We start from the raw sequence: 22,364 nt of genomic DNA on the forward strand, positions 1-22,364 counted from the left end.
CCTGAGGATTCTGGGAACTCCAGTATTCCGACCTGGAGGTGGGAGATACTCTGCTCACTCCCTGGGAGGCATTGCAGCTGCTAAGACATGGAACTAGGCTAGTGCCCTGAGCTGGAGGAGCCACGTGGAGACCCCTGCCAGCGCTGAGATGCTTCCACCGCCACTGCATCCACAAGACTCTCCACCCGCCGGCCTGCGATCTTCCTGCATTCGGCATCATTGCATGTGCTGCTGTGAGCCTGAAGAGGACTTTATAGATTGGTATTGGACACGTGGGCTAATATCGGACTTAAGGACTTGATCTGGACTGGGCTGGGATGTTTTCTCAACATTCAATGCTCTTGTCTACAGAGCTCTTTCTTAGACACATGTGAGTCTCCCCGGATTTGTTTCTCTGGTCTACCCTGACTGACAAAAGAAGGTACAGGTGGAAATCAAGACTAAGAAGAGACCACCGGCAACATTAACCCGAACCACAGAGGAAGTGTCTGCTGTGGAACAAGCCAGAAATATTTAAACCATGAGCAACTTCAGGTTGGCTCAAGGGGGCGGGCAACATAGACCATAGTTCGACCCACTAGACTCGAGTTTATCATAATCTCTGATGGTTTGGCTCTTCGACTCCCGGCCTGTGGCCTGAGGCCTGATCTGACCAGACACTCTGCAGCGGGGTGGGGCTCCCACCACCCTCCGCTGCTGCCGTCTACAAATGGGGTATTTGCCGTTGAAGCTCTGAGACTTCCCTTCATCTTTCTTGTGTCAGGTTCCTCCGCGGGTCATGCTTTGGCTCCTGGCTTCGCACGAGAGAGAGAGTTCACGCTGGTTTGTGATCCAAGTGGGTTTTCATGCGGGACGGAGGAGCGTCAGGTGTTGTGTCTCAGGATGCTCGCTATTTCAGGGAGGTGTGCCAAACCACGCGTAGGCCGTGGCTGGGACTCGCCACTGGACACGGGCAACCTTGGGCAACTGTGTGCCCACACGTGGTGACCTGAGGCCAGGGCACAGCACGATGGAGTGGGCGCAGGAGCAGGGTAAGAGAAGGGAATCCTCTCCGACCTGCCACTGACCTGGAGCAGGGGTCCAAGAGACGGGCCCTCCGATGCCAGGGCATTTCAAACCTCTGGCTGGGGAGGTGTGGTCGTAGGTCTTGGTTGACCCACCTGGGCCTAGTCTGGGCTGCCCAGGTGTAACGCACACCTGGCTGGGGCCCTGAATTGGAGCAAGCCCAGGTAAGGTCTTTATGGGTGGCTGGTGGTTGCCTGATTTTCCTTCCCACCCTCCTGTGGGGGACTCCCCTGTTCCTGCCTGGCCACCTGACGTTTGGAGTTTGTTTCTGTCACCTTTGGATCATACAGGCTGGTGTGCTTCTTGCATGCGGACTTAATTGACTCCTCACAGAGGTGGCTGCTTGTTTGAATACCAGCCTTTAGGATCCCAGACACTATTCTAGTTGATAGCTGGGCACCATCTGCCTCCTTCACCACCCTTAGCGGTAGCACGCTGATTTCCAGTGATCTCTTTGTGGCGGCGAGTGTTGAGCAGGGCCATGTTGTAAGGACGAACCTTTCTTCGATCCGGGCTAGAGTTAAGGGAGACCAGAATCCATCTGCTTGTCCCCAGTGATGACGGACTGTGGTGTGCTCCAGCGGTCTTACCCTTTCGTGACAAAGAAAGAAAGCAAAGGACATTGTCAATCAGCCCCATGGGGGATGAGGCCATTGCATTGATCACATCAGTGACTGATCCGGTGGCACAGAAGGCAAGGGGCTGTTGGCATGAGGAATTTATGCCGGTATAGCCCAGCTGCTAACTGCAGCCCACGAGTCACTGCTTTATACAGATTGAACCCCTATTGTTCGAGCTCTGTTTCTGCTCAGCTGTTTCTGCTCTGTTTCCCGTAACTTGCGGAACAAGGGCAGATCTTTGCCTGTCGGGGTTATTCCGCAGCATGTTAATGCCAGGGGAGGGTCGTAGTTACGCGATCTGGTGTCGAGCTGAGGATTCAGAGTGAGGAGGCGGAGTCTAACCTGTCAGTCAGGTTGATGACCTCATTTGGAGGCGCTGAAGAGATAAATAGCTTGCTGGAGGCGGGACACAGACTCACTCCCTGGGAGACATGCTTGTGGAGGAGACACATGGAGAGAGGCTGATGGAGCCAGACCTCTGGAGCTGGAGAAGCCACATGGAGATCCCTGCCAGCTCCGAGGTGCTTCCACGGCCACTGGATCCACAAGACTTCCCACCCACTGGCCTGTGATCTTCAGCATCATTGCATGTGTTTCGTGAGTCTGAAAAGGACTTTATAGATTGGTATTTCTATGGGGCAATATTGGACTTACGGACTTGAGCTGCGCTGTTTTCTCAATATTCAACTGCTCTTGTACATGACCTTGTACATCGACCTGGCTGTCGATGTTATTGGTGCCCTGACTGGAGACACCCCCCCCCCCCGCGCGCCCCAGCTTTCCCTGCAGCACCTGGTGAGTGTGAACTGCCCAACGCTTACCCGCAGCAACCACGAGGCTCCGCGCGCGACTGTGCACCTGGTCAGGAAGCATGAAATAGGCAAGTTCCTGTCCCCACTTTTAAGCACAGCTGTCCTGAAAACACTTTTCCTTGGGGGAATTTTGACCGGCCAGCCAGTCAGCCTGGGCCTGGCCTGAGGTGACGGGTCTTCACGTCACAATGGGATGCAGGTTTATAAGCCCTCAGAGCAAGTCTTGTTTAAACGCCCCTCTCCCCTCATCAGGAGATGCTGTGCGTCTTTCCCTTGGGCACAGCAGTGTCCATTTGCCTCCCCAGCTAGGAGGGCAAGCTAGAGAGGAGACCCAGGAATACGGGGTCACCAACCAAAGCGCCTGAAACTTTAGCTAAATATGCTTTTGTTTTATTTCCTCCCCCTTGGAAACATGTGTTTTCACTTGCCTTTTCTTTCTGTATTCCGCCCTCCCTGAATGACACCAGGAAAGCCGGGCAGGACACAGGGGGCTGCAGTCTGGAGAGGTTCCTTTGAGCATTTCCGCTGCAGCCCAGACTTGAGTCTTTCTAATGGCATTGTAGTGGTCATCTTTTGTCTGACGCCCAACAAGCCGATTCACCGTGAACCCTACAGTCAGAGCAAACCACTCACCTGCTGGGCTTCAGAAACTGACGCTTCTTAGCTGTCTGGAGCCTCAGCTTTGTCGAGAGGAGCAGCTAGTGGCTTCCAACCACTGACCTTGCGGTTTGAAGCCACTCGTGACTCTCTAGCCTGAGGGTGGTCAACTTGCCCTCCCGGCAGTGTGGCCGTCCCTCGGGAACCGCGAGTGCATTTGTGCAGGTAAAGGGACCCCCAGGACCTTAACCGCATCCTGAACACTTTACCTGGGAGCCACAGGAGTCCCCTGACCGTGAGGGCCGAGCCAGCCAGCCAGCCAGACAGAGACATGTGGGGGGCGCCCGACCAGCATCCTTCCCTGTAAGGCAAGAGGTGGACCAGTGAGCCCACGGAGGCAGAACATAAGCTAATGGTGTTGAAGGTGTCTGCAGAGGGGGTTGAGGTGTGGAAAGTCCGTCTCTGTGCGGATCGGGTCAGCGGGAACCCAGCCGGACTCTTGGTGCCGCTCTCCGAAGCCCCTTTCCGGGCAATCGCGCAGCCTGCGTGCCAACGTCTACCTGGGCCGCCGCCGTCATTTCCAGCACATCTTCTCTCCGCTGCGCCTGCGGTATCAGCTCCTCTCCCCCCTCGCCCGTGAAAGCGATGGTTTTGTCTTGTGTGTATCATGCTGTAAGACCCAGTCTGTGTTTTAAGGGGAGACGTTTGAGTGGGGCTTGGGGGGACTGCCCCGGGGGCAGGGATTCTGCAGGGACATTTTATGAATTGTAAGGCAGCTGTTTGTGCTCTGGGTTGTGATTTCTGGGGAGCCAACGTGACCGCAGCCTCCCCCCCCAGTGTCAGTTGATCGCAGGCCTCAGGCAGCCCCGTCTCCCAGAGAACAGGCCTGCTGTTGATGACAGTCTGCTGAATAGGCCGTCCGATTCATCTCCGGGCTCGGGGTGGGCTGGGCTGGGGAGGGGGCCTCCGCACAAGTCCTGCTTTATCTGAGGCAGGCAGGCTGGGGAGCCCAAGGCCGTGGCTGTGGTCTCCCTGCCCCCCCCCCCCAAATAAACAGGGCCTGGGAAGCAGATGCCCCTTCAGGGGGATGGCTGTTCTGTGGGGATTGGCCCTCGGTGGACAAAGCCCATCTGTGGGCCGCAGGTGTGGCTGTCCAGAGACGGGTGCCCCTGGGCAGATGTTAGGCCCCTTCAGGGCACCAGTCCCTGCAGCAGGAGGAGGAGGAGGTCAGTCTGACCCAGATGGGACCAAAGTGGTGCAGGGCTGTCCGAGAGAGCAGAGGACAAGACAAAGCCCCAGAGCAGATATGAGTCCCCCTCTGGGCACCAGTCCCTGCAGGAGGAGAAGGAAGAGGCCAGTGCTGACCCAGATGGGACAGTAGTGTAGGGCTGTCTGACCCCACATGGACCTGAGGGTCCTCTCTGACCCCACATGAACCTCAGAGTCCTCTCTGACCTCACATGGACCTGAGAGTCCTCTCTGATCTCACATGGACCTGAGGGTCCTCTCTCTGACCCCACATGGATCTGAGAGTCCTCTCTGACCCCACATGGACCTGAGGGTCCCCTCTCTGACCCCACTGCCTCAGACTCTGCAGGACTAGGTCACGGTGGGATTTGGGTGGGGTTTGGGTGGGTGGGTGGGTGGGTGGGTGGGTGGGTGGTTCTTCAGTGCAAAGCAGAAAGAGCTCAGGGGGCGCATGGGAACGGCTGAGTTTTTGGACACCAGGTGCCAGGCATTCTGCCAAGGCCACTGGGTGGTCTGGGCTCTCCCACCTCTGGGTCAATGGCCAAGGGCGTCAGCCATATGCACCACATGGGACCCCCTCTCACACATGGGTGTTCCCCAAAACCAACAAAGAGAAGACTGACAGCGACCCTGCAGAACGGGGCGGAGCTGCCCCTGTGGGGCTCCCAGGCGGTCAGTCTCTACAGGGGCAGACGGCCTCATCTTTCTCCTGAGGAGCAGGTGGTAGATTTGAACTGCCGACTCTACATTTAAACAGGCCATCCCTCAGCCTCTGAGCCACCAGGGGAAGGACTTAGGGTGTGTGCTTCCACATTTCTCCCCCGAGACCACGGAGCAGGGGTGGTGCATTTGGGGAGTGGGCTCCTGAGCTGGGTGAAGGGAGAGCAGGGTCTGTCCTGGGCCCGGAGCCCTCTCCACTCCCTGCACACAGACACCCCCCCCCCCCCGCACACAAGCCCCCATATCCCTCCTCCTGCCCTTCTCCTTTGCCAGTTGTCTGGGGAAATACGAGGGCATTGGGAAATACACCTCGGCCACTCCCACATGTGATGGAGTTTTCTTCTGACCCCGTGCGAGCAGGCTGCCGGGGCAGAGGCTGATAGTTCCAGCAAAAGGTGCTGATTTTCCTAACGCAATCCCCCCAACTCAACGTCCTCTCTCTTGGGAAAGTCCCATACCCTGTCCTCCTGGGTGAAACCGTCCCTGTCCCTGTGTGACACGCATATTCAGCACTCGCTGGGCAGTGGCTGTGGCAGCAGGGGGTGGCGGAGGGTGGTGGTGGAAGGGGGTGCGGGGGCGGGGGTGGGAGAGTGGTGGAAGGGGTGCTGGCCTGGTGGCAGCTCAGATGGACACACACTGAAGGCCAGGCCACATCCCTTGGAGGAGCACCTCCGAGCAGAGCCACACTCCCATCCCATGAGGTCAGTGACGAGGGCATCACGGGCATGCAGCTGCCGTGCGGGGCCAAGGCCTGGCCGGGCACAGGGCCCCGTGGGCGAGAGGAGCTCCCTTCTTCTGACTCTGCAGGAACCCCGGTGGCAGAGTGGTTACGCGAGGGCTGTTCACCACGAGGCCGGCAGTTGGAGGCCACCAGCCGCTCCAAGGGGGAAAGAGGAGGCCGTCAGCTCCCATGCAGACTGACCGCCTGGGAGACCCCCAGGGGTAGCTCCGCCCTGTCCTGCAGGGTCGCCGTGAGTCGGCGTCCACTCGATGACAGTGTGTTTATCTATCTATCTATCTATCTATCTATCTATCTATCTATCTACCTATCTATGTTAGTCTGGGTGGACTAGAGTAATAAATTCATAGACACTCATATGTATATAAGAGGTTTATGTACAAGAGCAATTGAATATTGAGAAAGTGTCCTAACCTAGTTCAAATCAAGTCCATAAGTCCAATATTAGCCCATATGTCTGATACCAATCTATAAAGTCCTCTTCAGACTCACGAAACACATGCAACGATGCCGGATGCAGGAGGAGCACAGGCTAGTGGGTGGGAAGTCCTGTGGGTCCAGTGGTGGTGGAAGCATCTCAGCGCTGGCAGGGGTCTCCCCGTGGCTTCTCCGGCTCCAGAGGTCTGGGTGCCTCAGGGCAGGTCCATGTGCTTCTCCAGCTCCCGGGGCTCAGCGTCATGTGTCTGGTCAGGAGAGCGCCTCTCAGGGAGTGAGCAGAGAGAGAGTGTGTGTCTCCCAGCTCCAAGGAGGGAAATACAGGAGTTCCCAGAATCCTCAGGAGAAGGCCACGCCCACACAGAGGCCTCATTGGTGTCATATATTGATTGACAGGCCAGACTCCACCCCTTTACTGAAAATCCTCTGAAATTGATATCAGATTATGCATCTATCTATCTATGTATCTATCTATCTATCCATCTATCTATCTATCCGTCTATCTATCCGTCTATCTATCTATCTATCTATGTATCTATCTATCTATCTATCTATGTATCTATCTATGTATCTATCTATCATCAGCCTGGGAAACCCACAAGGGCAGCTCTGTCCTGTCCTGCAGGGTCGCTGAGAGGCATCCACTTGATGGCCATGAGTTTGGCTTTTGTTTTAGTGTTTTTAAATAATTTTATGATGAGCGCTTACAGATATTGTAACAATTCATGCTCCCGGCTTCTGGTTTACTCAGCATCTGAACCCACTTGGTACCTTGTGGGACTGATTGCTGACCACTGGCTGGGGGCCTCTCACCGCAGAACACCGCCTGCTTCTGCCGTGGAGAACACACGGCCAGAGGAGGCCACGCTCCGGGTCAGAAGTGCCTGAGTCTGCTGCTGGTGGCATGCCAAGTGTTAACTGCACACCGGGGGTGGGAGGGCCTCTCCCCAAAGCAGCCGGGAGCAGCTGAGGTTGGAGGGAGCCAGGCCCCCATGTGAACTCCAGGCCTGAAAATAGTCCTGGTCAAGAGCTGCTGACAAGGGTTGGCCAGCTGTTCTCCCCAGGGGGTGTCTCCAGGGGGCTTCTGGGAGAACAGGCACTGCAGCCCGCCCAGAAGGTTCAGTCTGGGCGCTTGCCCCTTTTGGTGGGGTCCACAGAGTGCAGGGGGTCGGGGGTACTCAAAGCCACTGACTGGTTGTGGCAGAGCACCCCAGACCCCAGGCACTCTGCCCATGCCAGACAGACATGCTCATGGCTGAGGGTCTTCAGTCTGTCTGTTCTGGGAGTCTCCTCCGTCTGTCTAACCAGTGCCACATACCAGAGGCCTCAGCAAAGCAGGCTTTGTGACCCTCTCCATGCTCAGGAACCCAAGTATGAGTTGGGGAGGGGACGGGGTGAGTGGGAAGGGGAGGGGGAGGCAGGGCCCAGCTCCCTCAGGCGGCTCCAGGGGAGGGTCCTTCCTCATGGTCTCTCTCAGCTCCTGGGGCCCCAGGCGTCCCTGGGCTTGTGGCCACATCTCTCTGGCCTCTGCCTCCGTCTTCCTCAGAATTGAGTTGGCGGCAGTGGGTTCTGGTTTGTTTAACTCGTCCTGGGAACTTCAGGCTGTTGCTCCCCACCCTTCCCTCCCTTACAGACCAGAGGTGCCACTTCTTTCATACATTCTTCCAGAGGCTTCCCAGATGCTCAAAACAAAATCACCACCAGTGAGTCCATGCTGACGCCCAGCGACCTTGCAGGACAGGGCGGAGCTGCCCCTGTGGGTCTCCCAGGCTGTCAGTCCTTACAGGAGCAGACAGTCTGGTCTTTCTCCTGAGGAGCTCATTGGATATGTAGATAGATAGATAGGCAGACAGACACACTGCCATTGAGTGGACGCTGACTCACAGCGACCCTGCAGGACAGGGCGGAGCTGCCCCTGGGGGTCTCCCAGGCGGTCAGTCTGCACAGGAGCAGACAGTCTGGTCTTTCTCCCAGGAGCTAATGGATAGAGAGATATGTAGATAGATAGATAGATAGGCAGACAGACAGACACACTGCCATTGAGTGGACGCCGACTCACAGTGACCCTGCAGGACAAGGCAGAGGTGCCCCTGTGGGTCTCCCAGGCTGTCAGTCCTTATGGGAGCAGACAGTCTGGTCTTTCTCCCAGGAGAGGCTGGTGGAATAAAATTTTTGACCTCGTGGGTAACGGAGCTCCTGTCCAGTCTCTGAAATCACGGCTGTCTGTTGGTCCTGGAGAGGTAGGCTGAGAGGTCACGCTCAAGGCGGGGTCTTTCATTTTGATTTAACGGGTTCAGCTGAAGTGTGGCTTGGCTTTGGGAAGACTCAGGGGTGCGTTTGGTTTGCTGCTTCCGGCTGATTTCCTGGGATCATCCCCTCCGTTTTGTGATCAGGCTCTGAAACCATCGTCCCACCCCCAACCTTTCACTCCAGGCAAGGACATTCTGTTGGATCAGGCTCCCCAAGGCAGGCCCTCCCCGCCCCCCAAGGCCAATGGTCGGAGATGTGCTCACTCTGTCCTGCTGTTTAGCTTCCTGTCGCTTGCCAGTGCCTGACAGCAGGTGGGTCAAGTGGGTTAGTCATGGGCTCTCTGACCCGGTTAGAACCCAGGCTGACGGGTCTTCTGAACCAACTGATCTTCTTCTGCCAACACGCCTGGAGGCAGCTGTAGCGTGAGCGTGCCAGTCCACACAGCTCCCACGGACCGGATCTTCCTGGCAGACACGGCGGGAAGAGGATACGAGACATCAATCGAGCAATAGATAGATAGGTAATAGATGATGGATAGGCAGATAGACAGAAAGCTATATGGCAGGTAGGTAGGATAAATAGGTAGGCAGATAAATAAATAGGTGGTAGAGATAGATAGAATTGAGATATAGGATAGAGAGATAGATAGACACCCCCCCCGAGTTTCCTATAAAATCTGAGTCCCCAGGAGCTGGGGGCATAGGGGACATTCATGTGGGTCAACAAGCCACCAGGTCAGCAGGTCCAGCCCACCAGCCACTCCCAGGCAGAAGGACGAGGCTGTGTGCTCCCCCGAAGGATCCCAGGCTCAGACGCCCACAGAGGCGGTTCTAACCTGCCCGATAGGGTCGCTGTGAGTCCGCCTATCCAGTCCTGACCGTGAGTTTGAGTTGTTGGAGTTCGAGGTAGATGGTGGAAGAAAGAGGTGATAGCAAGTCAGGGAGTCAGGACAGACAGGTAGGTGGTAGGTAGGTGACGACATAGAACAGACAGACAGATATATGGTAGGCAGGAGATTATGTAGAACAGACAGGTAGGTAGGCAGGCAGGCAGGTGACTACATAGGACAGACAGACAGACAGACAGACAGGTAGGTAGGAGACTACGTAGAACAGACAGGTAGGTAGGCAGGCAGGCAGGTGACTACATTGAACACACAGACAGACAGGTAGGTGGCAGGTAGGTAGGTGACTACACAGAACAGACAGACACAGGCAGGCCAGCAGGTAGGTGACTACATCGAACAGACAGACACAGCCACAGGCAGGCAGGCAGGCAGGCAGGTAGGTAGGTGGGCAGGCAGGCAGGTAGGAAGGTAGGTAGGTGACTACACAGAATAGACAGACACAGGCAGGCAGGCAGATAAGTAGGTGACTACATAGAACAGACAGACAAACAGAGAGGCACAGGCAGACAGGCAGGCAGGTAGGTAGGTGACTACATAGAGCAGACAGTCAGGCACAGGCAGGTAGGCAGGCAGGAAGGTAAGTGACATAGGTCAGACACAGGCAGGCTGGCAGGTAGGTGACTACATAGAACACACAGACATGCAAGCCGGCCGGCAGTGGGGACAAGGGGACCACTGAGAGGGGACCCTGTCACAAGCGACCCTGCAGGACCGAGGAGAACCACCCCTGTGGGTTTCCAAGGCTGTCAGTCTCTGTCCCCTCAGCCACCCACTGTGCTCAGGGGTCCTTTGGCTCCAGGCTTTTCTTAGGCCTCCCGGGCCCATGCGCTGGGTTCGGAGCCAGCAGCTCCCATCCACAGGTGAGCCCCTGTCCCCAGGGGCTGGCATTTCGGAATTGGATCGCCAGGCCTTTCCTCCCAAGGGCGTCTGGCTGGACTTGAACTGCCAACCTTCCGGTGAGCAGCTCTCAGGGACCCGAGCCAGAGACCGACGTCCTTGGCTCCGAGGACCAGGCGCTTGGCCGCGGCAGGATGCCCGGAGGCCTTGGCAGCCTCTGCCCAGGGGAGCGGGGGCGGCGAGGGGTGAAAATAGCCCCAGTGGGCAGCCCGGAGAGGGGCAGGTCCAACACCTGGACCCACGGTGACCTCGCGTGGCCGAGGGAGAAACTGCGGGACGCAGAGCTTTTGGGAACATGGACTTTGGGCTGTTTATTCCGCTGTGGTTCAGTGTGTGTGGGGCGGGGCCTATGCTTTGTTGGCCGCGTGTGGGGCGGGGCCTATGCTTTGTTGGCCGCGTGTGGGGCGGGGCCTATGTGTTGTTGAGTGCGTGTGGGGCGGGGCCTATGTGTTGTTGAGCCCGTGTGGGGCGGGGCCTATGTGTTGTTGAGCCCGTGTGGGGCGGGGCCTATGCTTTGTTGGCCGCGTGTGGGGCGGGGCCTATGCTTTGTTGGCCGCGTGTGGGGCGGGGCCTATGTGTTGTTGAGCCCGTGTGGGGCGGGGCCTATGCTTTGTTGGCCGCGTGTGAGGCGGGGCCTATGTGTTGTTGAGTGCGTGTGGGGCGGGGCCTATGTGTTGTTGAGTGCGTGTGGGGCGGGGCCTATGTGTTGTTGAGTGCGTGTGGGGTGGGGCTTATGTGTTGTTGAGTGCGTGTGGGTGGGGTTATGTATGATTGAGCGTGCGTGGGCGGGGCTCGTGCGTGGCTGCGCTGTGTGGGCGGGGCTTATCAGCGCGTGTGGGCGGGGCTTGTGCGTGGCCGCGCTGTGTGGGCGGGGCTTATCAGCGCGTGTGGGCGGGGCGTGGTTGAGCGCATACTTGGTCCGTCCACGTGCACGGTGACATCCTCTGAGCTGTGTGGCTTCGTCCCTGTCTGCCCCTCACTCGCCCTCGGGGTGCTTGATCCCGGCCTGATCCCCCAGCAGAGTCCGAGGCGGAGCTGGTCCAGGAGCTGGTCCAGGAACTTTCCTCGGGTCCAACCACAGCTTCGGGGAGAACAGACCGGCGAGCGTCTCAGGGCTGGGGCAGCAGACGGGCAGCACCACAGCCGGCCAGACGGACAACCCGTCCGTCCTCGAAGAAGTGCGGCGGCCAGAGCGCTCCTTGGACGCAAAGATGGAGAGAGTCGGTCTCACGGACTGTCGTGGACGCGTCCTCGGGAGAGGCCAGTCCCTGGGGAAGGACGTCGTGCTTGGGGAAGTGGAGGGGCAGCGACAGAGAGGACGGCCCTGGACGAGATGGACGGACACGGGGCTGCGGCCTGAGATCGATGGTGAGGACGGCGAGGACCGGCGGTGTCTCCTTCTGGACTCCATGACCCCCACACGAAGAGTAACAAGACGTCTTCAAGAAGACGAGGCGACCATCTTTGGCCGAAGCACGGCAGATGACCTCCTCGCACGTGTCCCGGGCTCCCCCTGTTTCTCCAGGACAGCCCGGGTCCGTGACATTTTGGAACTTCCCTCTGTGATGGGGCAGTTCTTTCTTGTCCCGGCCGGTGGGGGGGGGGCAGGCAGGGGGAGCAGCTGACTGCTCACTGAGGGGGTTGGAGGTGGAGTACACCCAGGGAACCTCCGGAGACAGGCCTGGCAACCGACTTTCAGGAAAAGCTTCACTGCCGGGAACAGGGCGGGCGTGAGCCAGGGTGGCTGGGACAGCCTTGGCCCTTCAGTGGAGAGTTGGAGGTCAAACCTCTTGCCCTTGACTTGTTGCCGACTCACAGTGACCCTGCAGGACAGGGCAGAGCTGCCCCCCGTGGGTCTCCCAGGCTGTCAGTCTTTACAGGAGCAGATGGTCTGGTCTTTCTCCCCAGGAGCTAATGGATAGAGAGATATGCAGATAGATAGATAGATAGATAGATAGATAGATAGATAGATAGATAGATAGATAAACACACTGCATCAGTGACCCTGCAGGACAGGGCGGAGCTGCCCCTGGGGGTCTCCCAGGCTGTCAGTCTCTATGGGAGCAGACGGCCTCGTCTTTCTCCCCAGGAGCGGCTGGTTGGTTTGAACCACACACTTTGTAGCCGTCTGCCAGCCCCTAATAGCAGTGTCCCAGGATCCTCAGCTGGAGGTGGACCCTGTGAGATCTCTGGCAGGGGCGCTCAGGCCCCTGTTTGCAGGAAGGGGCTGCATCTGAGCATGCCGGTCCCACTCTGTGGGGCGGAGTTCATTGGTCAGCTTCCTTGTGGGTGGCCGTCCGGCCGTCCAGCTGCGGCTGTCAGGCAGAGGGACGGAGACTCCACGGGGCCAGGCCACGGCCCCTCCTCCCTACAGGCCGGTTTATTTATGGCTGAACAACAAGTGCTAGAAGCTCCCCTCTGGCCCCCAGAGCCTGCGGCCGGCTGGCAGGCCTCTTCTGCCACCTGATAGCCGTGGCCACGCTATTTCTGGATGGCAGCTGGGAAGATGGTGTCTGCAGCTGCCGGTTTGCTACTTAACCTGCGGGGCAGCCTCGCTCAGAGGGGATCAAGTTCGTCCAAGTTCTGTTCAGCGGGGGCCCACTCGGCCGCAAAGCAACGGCCACTGTCTGTTCTGACTCGTGGTGGCCCAGAGCTGCCCCTGTGGGTCCCGAGGAGGCTGTCAATCTCAAGGGGGGCACAAGCCTCAGCATTCCCCCCGGAGCAGCTGGTGGATTCCCCCCACTGACCGCGCCGCTTGCCGCCTAAGGTGTCACCAGCTACAGGCCTCTGCCCCCCCCCCCCACAAAACCAGAACCGGTCACTGCTGTCCGGGCACTCTGGCTCCCAGCCACCCAGCAGGGCAGGGAGAGCTGCCCCCACCCGCTGGCGTGTGTCTGTGTCTGAGGCTGTAGCTCCTTATGGAGCAGACAGTGTCATTTTTCTCCTTTTTTTAAGTGGTGTTAAAACATTTTTAAAACCACTTTATTGGGGGCTCGTACAATTCCCATCACAATCCACACAGACATCCATTGTGTCAAGAACATATGTATATTTGTTGCCATCATCATTCTCAAAACATTCGCCTTCTACTTGAGCCCTTAATATCTGCTGTTCATTTCCCCCCTCCCTCCCCACTGCCCCCACCTCGTGAACCCTTCATCATTCATAAATTGTTATTATTTTGTCACATGTTACACTGTCCGACATCTCCCTCCACCCTCTTCTCTGCTGTCCCTCCCCCAGGGAGGAAGCTATACATAGATTCTTATAATCTGTTCCCCCTTTCTACCCCACATTCCCTCCACCCTCCAGGCATCGCAACTCTCACCACTGGTCCTGGAGGAGTCATCTGTCCTGGATTCCCTGTGTTTCCAGTTGCTCTCTGTACCTACGTACATCCTCTGGTCTAGCCAGACTTGCAAGGTAGAATTGGGATCATGATAGTGGGGGTGGGGGAAGAAGCATTTAAGAACTAGAGGAAAGTTATATGTTTCATCGTTGCTACCCTGCACCCTGACTGGTTCATCTCCTCCCCACAACCCTTCAGCAAGGGGGTCCGGTTGGCTACCAATGGGCTTTGAGTCTCCACTCTGCACTCACCCACATTTTCAATGATATGATTTTATGTTCCTTGATACCTGATCCCTTCGACAGCTCGTGGTCACACAGGCTGGTGTGTTTCTTCCATGTGGGCTTTGTTGCTTCTGAGCTAGATGGCCACTTGTTTATCTTTGAGCCTTTAAGACCCAGACACTGTATCTTTTGATAGCCGGGCACCATCAGCTTTCTTCACCACATTTGCTTAGGCACCCGTTTGTCTTCATTGATCGTATCAGGGAGGTGGGCACCCACTGATAAGGTTTTTAGTTCGTTCGTCGATTTCTCCTTTACACTGGTTTGTGGGTTTGAACTGCTGACCTTGAGAACCCAGCATACCTATAGAGACATAGACACAGAGCCAACTAGGTACACCACCGCCTAGGGGGCTATTCCAACCCAAGGCACCCCATGTGTGTGGGAGTAGAACCTGGCCCACAGGGTTTCCAAGGTGATGCACAGGGTTGGAGGTTCCGATCCACCAGGTACCTCGAGGGAGGGAGACGAGGCCATCTGTTCCTGCCAAGACTGACAGCCTAGGAGACACATAGGGCATCTCTGCCCCGTCCTGCCAGGTCTCTGTGAGCTGGAATTGCATGGGTGGTGTGGGGTTGCCTTCTTGTTCCTTGGGAAGTCGATGACCACCAGGCCTTTCTTCCTTGCTGCCTCTGGGTGGAATCAAACCTCTCACCTTTCTGTCGATGGCTGAGAGTGTGACCATTGGTGCCATCGCCTGGCCTTGGGGAATTGGCGATTTTGTCCACACATTTCAGAGAAATAAAGAGAGAGGGAGTGAGATGAAAGGAAAGAGAGACAAGGAAATGCAGAGACAGAATGAGACGGACAGAAAAAGAGACAGAGAGGCAGGCAGAGAGACAGAGAGACACACACAAGCAGAACAAGTTGCGTGTTGCTTTCTGAGAACTTGGGGTCATCACTGATGTGACGGGTGGACGGACAGCTTGCAGCCTGAAGCTCCTTGTTTGGGACGTGATTCTTTAGTTATGAAACTTCTTAGAGTCTGTTCCCAGCAGATCCGAAAAGGGCCTGCAGGCCGTCAGCCCCAGTCAGGAGTCTGCTCCGTCCCAACCATCGCCTTTGGGTCACACGCATGCACACGCGCACAGACACAGATGCACACGCATGCACACAGACACGCATGCACGTGCATGCACACACAGACACACTCATGCACACAGACACGCGCGCACACACGCACAGTGCCCTCGAGGTTTCCAGCGCCATCTGTCTGTCTGTCCACCCACCCTTCAAGGGAAGCCAGGGTGCTCGGGCAGAGAGCACCCTCGGGTGAGCAATGCCCAGCGCCGTGGTGTGATCACAGGGAGGGGCACCTAGCGAAGGCTCTCCCCGGAGGTGGGGGCGCATCCAGGCTGCAGCCCTGGGCGGGCGGGCAGTAGTGTGCAAGATGACACTGGGGGGCCCCGCATCTGCCTCAAACATGGGGAACCCCTTGGTGGGTGGAAGAGGCTCTTTTCTGATGAAGGTGCCCACAGCTGGGCCGTGGGTGCCCCGCCCCGTGGCTGTGGTCCATTCTGCATCGAAGCCAAACCCACGCGGCTGCCTCTGCTTGCCCTGCGTCCCTCTGGTCTCCTCCCCACCATGACTAGATGTCAGCACCTCTTCCAGGCACCAGGGCGGCAGCAGCTTCACGGTCTCCCCGTGTGTCCTTGTCTCTCTGTTTGCTCTCTGAGGCCCGGACTGCACACAGACAGGGGCCCCTTCCTCCAGGGACCCGCACCACAGGGAGGTGTCTGCTGGGTGGCGGGGCGGGGCGGTCAGCGTTTCCCAGCGAACAAAACAAGCCGGGAGCAACAGGCTGAGTAGCTGCTTACCCTCACAGGACTTGAGCAGGAGATAACAGATCTGAGAAAGAGAGAGAGAGAGAGAGAGAGAGAGAGAGAGAGAGAGGAGCCCTGCTGGCTGAGTGGGTCAGTGGTTCAAACCCACACACTGCCCTGCAGGATGCGCTCACACAGGGTCAGTCACAGGGTCACAGTCTCCACAACCCAGAGGGCCGGCTCTGCCCTGTCCTGCAGGGTCGCTGTGAGTCAGCATCCCCTGGGCAGTGGTGGGTTTGGGTTCATTTCCCCTAACCAGCCCCTGGGCAGCACCGATGGCTTCCAGTCACTCCTCTGGCGGGATGATGGAGAGTCAGACCCTCGCAGAGACCCTCAAGGGACAGGCCTGTGTGAACTGCGTCCACTGAGCCCCTGCTGGGTGATTCTGTGTGGACACATGAGGGAGTGCCGTGGTTGGGCTGGGTCACCTTTGGGTGTGGCTCGCCCACAGCTGTCTTGATTCTGGGGCCGCAGAGACAGAATGGACAGGTTGGATGCAGGCATGTGGGGTGGATTCCATTCTGGATGCAGGACAGCGCCGTCCTGGAGTTTTGTATTTGGGAATCCGCTGACCACACAGAGCATCCGTCCATCAGGGCCCAACAGTGGAATGCTGAGGGTGTCCACTCCCCGAGTATGCTTCCTGATTGGGTCACTCTCTCACTCACTGCCATCGAGTGGACGGGGACTCACAGCGACCCTGCAGGACAGGGCAGAGCTGCCCCTGTGGGTCTCCCAGGCTGTCAGTCTGCACGGGAGCAGACGGTCTGGTCTCTCTCCCGAGGAGCTAATGGACAGAGAGATATGTAGATAGATAGATAGATAAACACACTGCCATCGAGTGGACGCCGACTCACAGTGAACCTGCAGGACAGGGCGGAGCTGCCCCTGTGGGTCTCCCAGGCTGTCAGTCTGCACGGGAGCAGACGGCCTCATCTTCCTCCCTCAGAGCGGCTGGTGGGCTTGAACCTCTAACCTTAAGTTTAGCAGTTTAACCAGTGTCCCCCCACATCCCCTTTCTAATGCATTGGCCCCCACTTACACGGGGACACACTGCCAGGTCCTGCCCCGTCCTCACCATCATCCCTACGTCTGAGCCACGGCTGCAGCCCTGTGTCCGTCCATCTTGTCCAGGGCCTTCCTCTCTGTCGCTGCCCCTCCGATTCACCAAGCATGACGTTCTTCTCCAGGGACGGGTCTCTCCTGAGGACAAGTCCACAGTCCGTATGACTAAACCTCCCTATCCCCCCTCTAGGGGGCGCTCTGGCCGTACTTTTCCCAGACAGGTGAGTTGGCCCTCTGATCCCAGACAGGTGAGTTGGCCCTCTGATCCCAGACAGGTGAGTTGGCCCTCTGATCCCAGACAGGTGAGTTGGCCCTCTGATCCCAGACAGGTGAGTTGGCCCTCTGATCCCAGACAGGTGAGTTGGTCCTCTGATCCCAGACAGGTGAGTTGGCCCTCTGGTCCCAGACAGGTGAGTTGGTCCTCTGATCCCAGACAGGTGAGTTGGTCTTCTGGTCCCAGACAGGTGAGTTGGCCCTCTGGTCCCAGACAGGTGAGTTGGTCTTCTGGTCCCAGACAGGTGAGCTGGTCCTCTGATCCCAGACAGGTGAGTTGGCCCTCTGATCCCAGACAGGTGAGTTGGCCCTATGGTCCCAGACAGGTGAGTTGGTCCTCTGGTCCCAGACAGGTGAGTTGGTCCTCTGATGGATGCTTTCCCCTCTTCTCCAGCACTGCAGTCCAAATGCACGAATCCCACAAAGAGCTACAATGTTGTTCGCCATGTGGGCAGTTCTTCCTTGTCCTGCAGGGTCCCTCCCTTGGCTGCACAGCCGGGAGTTCAGTTTTACACCCGGAAAGAAGTGCTGTCTTCAACAGGACGTGCTCTGGGCACAGAGGACACGCTCCGGGCACAGAGGATGCGCTCCGTGTACAGAGGACGCGCTCTGTGTACAGAGGACGCGCTCCTTGTACAGAGGACGCGCTCCAGGCACAGAGGACGCGCTCCTTGTACAGAGGACGCGCTCCGGGCACAGAGGACGCGCTCCGGGCACAGAGGACGCGCTCCGTGTACAGAGGACGCGCTCCTTGTACAGAGGACACGCTGCAGGCACAGAGGACGCGCTCCGTGTACAGAGGACACGCTGCAGGCACAGAGGACGCGCTCCGGGCACAGAGGACGCGATCCGGGCACAGAGGACGCGCTCCGTGTACAGAGGACGCGCTCCAGGCACAGAGGACGCGCTGCGGGCACAGAGGACGCGCTCCTTGTACAGAGGACGCGCTCCGGGCACAGAGGACGCGCTCCGGGCACAGAGGACGCGCTCCTTGTACAGAGGACGCGCTCCGTGTACAGAGGACGCGCTCCGTGTACAGAGGACGCGCTGCAGGCACAGAGGACGCGCTCCGGGCACAGAGGACGCGCTCCTTGTACAGAGGACGCGCTCCAGGCACAGAGGACGCGCTGCGGGCACAGAGGACGTGCTCCTTGTACAGAGGACGCGCTCCGGGCACAGAGGACGCGCTCCGGGCACAGAGGACGCGCTCCTTGTACAGAGGACGCGCTCCGTGTACAGAGGACGCGCTCCGTGTACAGAGGACGCGCTGCAGGCACAGAGGACGCGCTCCGGGCACAGAGGACGCGCTCCTTGTACAGAGGACGCGCTCCAGGCACAGAGGACGCGCTCCGGGCACAGAGGACGCGCTCCTTGTACAGAGGACGCGCTCCTTGTACAGAGGACGCGCTCCGTGTACAGAGGACGCGCTGCAGGCACAGAGGACGCGCTCCTTGTACAGAGGACGCGCTCCAGGCACAGAGGCCGCGCTCGAGGCATAGAGGACGCGCTCCGGGCACAGAGGACGCGCTCCTTGTACAGAGGACGCGCTCCTTGTACAGAGGACGCGCTCCAGGCACAGAGGACGCGCTGCGGGCACAGAGGACGCGCTCCTTGTACAGAGGACGCGCTCCTTGTACAGAGGACGCGCTCCAGGCACAGAGGACGCGCTCCTTGTACAGAGGACGCGCTGCAGGCACAGAGGACGCGCTCCAGGCACAGAGGACGCGCTCCAGGCACAGAGGACGCGCTCCGTGTACAGAGGACGCGCTCCAGGCACAGAGGACGCGCTGCAGGCACAGAGGACGCGCTCCGGGCACAGAGGATGCGCTCCGTGTACAGAGGACGCGCTGCAGGCACAGAGGACGCGCTCCGTGTACAGAGGACGCGCTCCGTGTACAGAGGACGCGCTCCTTGTACAGAGGACGCGCTCCAGGCACAGAGGACGCGCTCCGGGCACAGAGGACGCGCTCCTTGTACAGAGGACGCGCTCCAGGCACAGAGGACGCGCTGCGGGCACAGAGGACGCGCTCCTTGTACAGAGGACGCGCTCCGGGCACAGAGGACGCGCTCCGGGCACAGAGGACGCGCTCCGTGTACAGAGGACGCGCTCCGTGTACAGAGGACGCGCTGCAGGCACAGAGGACGCGCTCCGGGCACAGAGGACGCGCTCCTTGTACAGAGGACGCGCTCCGGGCACAGAGGACGCGCTCCGGGCACAGAGGACGCGCTCCTTGTACAGAGGACGCGCTCCTTGTACAGAGGACGCGCTCCGTGTACAGAGGACGCGCTGCAGGCACAGAGGACGCGCTCCTTGTACAGAGGCCGCGCTCGAGGCATAGAGGACGCGCTCCGGGCACAGAGGACGCGCTCCTTGTACAGAGGACGCGCTCCTTGTACAGAGGACGCGCTCCAGGCACAGAGGACGCGCTGCGGGCACAGAGGACGCGCTCCTTGTACAGAGGACGCGCTCCTTGTACAGAGGACGCGCTCCAGGCACAGAGGACGCGCTCCTTGTACAGAGGACGCGCTCCTTGTACAGAGGACACGCTCCAGGCACAGAGGACGCGCTGCAGGCACAGAGGACGCGCTCCAGGCACAGAGGACGCGCTCCAGGCACAGAGGACGCGCTCCGTGTACAGAGGACGCGCTCCAGGCACAGAGGACGCGCTGCAGGCACAGAGGACGCGCTCCGTGTACAGAGGACGCGCTCCGGGCACAGAGGACGCGCTCCTTGTACAGAGGACGCGCTGCAGGCACAGAGGATGCGCTCCGTGTACAGAGGACGCGCTCCTTGTACAGAGGACGCGCTCCGGGCACAGAGGACGCGCTCCTTGTACAGAGGACGCGCTCCGGGCACAGAGGACGCGCTCCGTGTACAGAGGACGCGCTGCGGGCACAGAGGACGCGCTCCGGGCACAGAGGACGCGCTCCTTGTGCAGAGGACGCGCTCCTTGTACAGAGGACGCGCTCCGGGCACAGAGGACGCGCTCCGTGTACAGAGGACGCGTTCCGGGCACAGAGGACGCGCTCCTTGTACAGAGGACGCGCTGCGGGCACAGAGGACGCGCTCCGGGCACAGAGGACGCGCTCCTTGTGCAGAGGACGCGCTCCGGGCACAGAGGACGCGCTCTGGGCACAGAGGACGCGCTCCGTGTACAGAGGACGCGCTCCGGGCACAGAGGACGCGCTCCGGGCACAGAGGACGCGCTGCAGGCACAGAGGACGCGCTCCTTGTACAGAGGACGCGCTCCAGGCATAGAGGACGCGCTCCGGGCACAGAGGACGCGCACCGTGTACAGAGGACGCGCTCCGTGTACAGAGGACGCGCTGCAGGCACAGAGGACGCGCTCCGGGCACAGAGGACGTGCTCCAGGCACAGAGGACGCGCTCCGGGCACAGAGGACGCGCTCCTTGTACAGAGGACGTGCTCCGGGCACAGAGGACGCGCTCCGTGTACAGAGGACGCGCTCCTTGTGCAGAGGACGCGCTCCGGGCACAGAGGACGCGCTCCTTGTACAGAGGACGCGTTCCGGGCACAGAGGACGCGCTCCGGGCACAGAGGACGCGCTCCGTGTACAGAGGACGCGCTCCGTGTACAGAGGACGCGCTCCGGGCACAGAGGACGCGCTCCGGGCACAGAGGACGCGCTCCGGGCACAGAGGACGCGCTCCTTGTACAGAGGACGCGCTCCGTGTACAGAGGACGCGCTCCGGGCACAGAGGACGCGCTCCGGGCACAGAGGACGCGCTCCTTGTACAGAGGACGCGCTCCGTGTACAGAGGACACGCTCCGTGTACAGAGGACGCGCTCCGGGCACAGAGGACGCGCTCCGGGCACAGAGGACGCGCTCCTTGTACAGAGGACGCGCTCCGTGTACAGAGGACGCGCTCCGGGCACAGAGGACGCGCTCCGGGCACAGAGGACACAAGCACAGTGGACGGAGGGGGTCTGGGCACAGGTGGCAGGAACCCAGGGCTCAGCCGGGCGGGGATCGGAAGCCGCCTGCGAGAAGGTTGGCGGAGAGCGGGGCCGGGCCGGGTAAAAATACAGGTGGCAGCAGCTGCCGGACTCCGGAACCTCCAGGCGGCCCGGGCCCTGCGCACCCTGGGGTGGCCGGCTAAGAATAGTCTCTGGTGGGGCACCTGCCCGTGCGCCCTTGGACAGACAGGGGCGCCCGCTGCATGCAGAGCGAGGCCGCCAGCGCCACATGGAGCTGCAGGTCGCTCGGGGCTCCGCAGGCCAGCACGGGGGTGGCGGTCCCGCAGAAGCCACCTGGGGCTCCAACGCTCAGCGACCCCAAAAAGAAACAGAGGGAAAGCTCCTTCCTAGTCACCCATTCCTCTGCGGACTTCCTGATTCGCTGTCTAGCTTCCACGGACACAGGAGGCCACGGACACCACCATGGCCTGGGTCAGGCGCAGCTGTCCTCAAACGGACCTCCTTGGGCTGATCCCCGCAAGGTGAGCGCTTCAAAACCACCAGCCGCTCCTTGGGAGAGAGAAGAGGCTGTCTGCTCCCGGAGAGAGTGACTGTCTCCGACACCCACAGGTGCAGTTCAGGTCTGTTCCACACGGGGTCGCCCCCTCCCTCCACAGACCCTCAACTCCCTGCTGTTGGTGCATTCTGACTCAGCGACCCTGTGGGTCTCCCAGGCTGTCAGTCTTTACAGGGGCAGACAGTCTGGTCTCTCTCCCCAGGAGCTAAAGGATAGAGAGATATGTAGATAGATAGATAGATAGATAGATAGATAGATAGATAGATAGATAGATAGATAGATAGATAGATAGATGATAGATAGATAGATAGATAGATAGATAGATAGATAGATAAACACTGCCATGGAGTTGATGCCAACTCACAGCGACCCTGCAGGACAGGGCGGAGCTGCCCCTGTGGGTCTCCCAGTCTGTCAGTCTGCACAGGAGCAGACGGCCTCCCTCAGAGCGGCTGGTGGGTTCGAACCGCTGGGCTTCCTGTTGTGAACAGGGTGCTTGCCTGCTGCGCACCCACGTGACCTGCCCCTCGAGGCTGTAGAATGAAGCCTGGCAGACCAGTTGACACCCAGCCTCCCGGGTCTCTTCTCGGGTCCCTGTGGCAGAGCCTGTTGTCCCAGCCGTGAGGGGGTTGACTTCTTACAGGGAGGTAAAACCCACCCATCAGGTCCTTGTACCAGTGTGCCCTCAGGGAGGGCGGGGCAGACCGACTGTCCAGGGTTTCGTCTTGCCCGGATCCACACAGTGCTCGTGGAAGCGAAACCGGTCAAGAGATGGAGAGTGCCTT

Source organism: Tenrec ecaudatus, chromosome X (assembly GCF_050624435.1).
Source record: "Tenrec ecaudatus isolate mTenEca1 chromosome X, mTenEca1.hap1, whole genome shotgun sequence".
NCBI classification, from domain to species: Eukaryota; Metazoa; Chordata; class Mammalia; order Afrosoricida; family Tenrecidae; genus Tenrec; species Tenrec ecaudatus.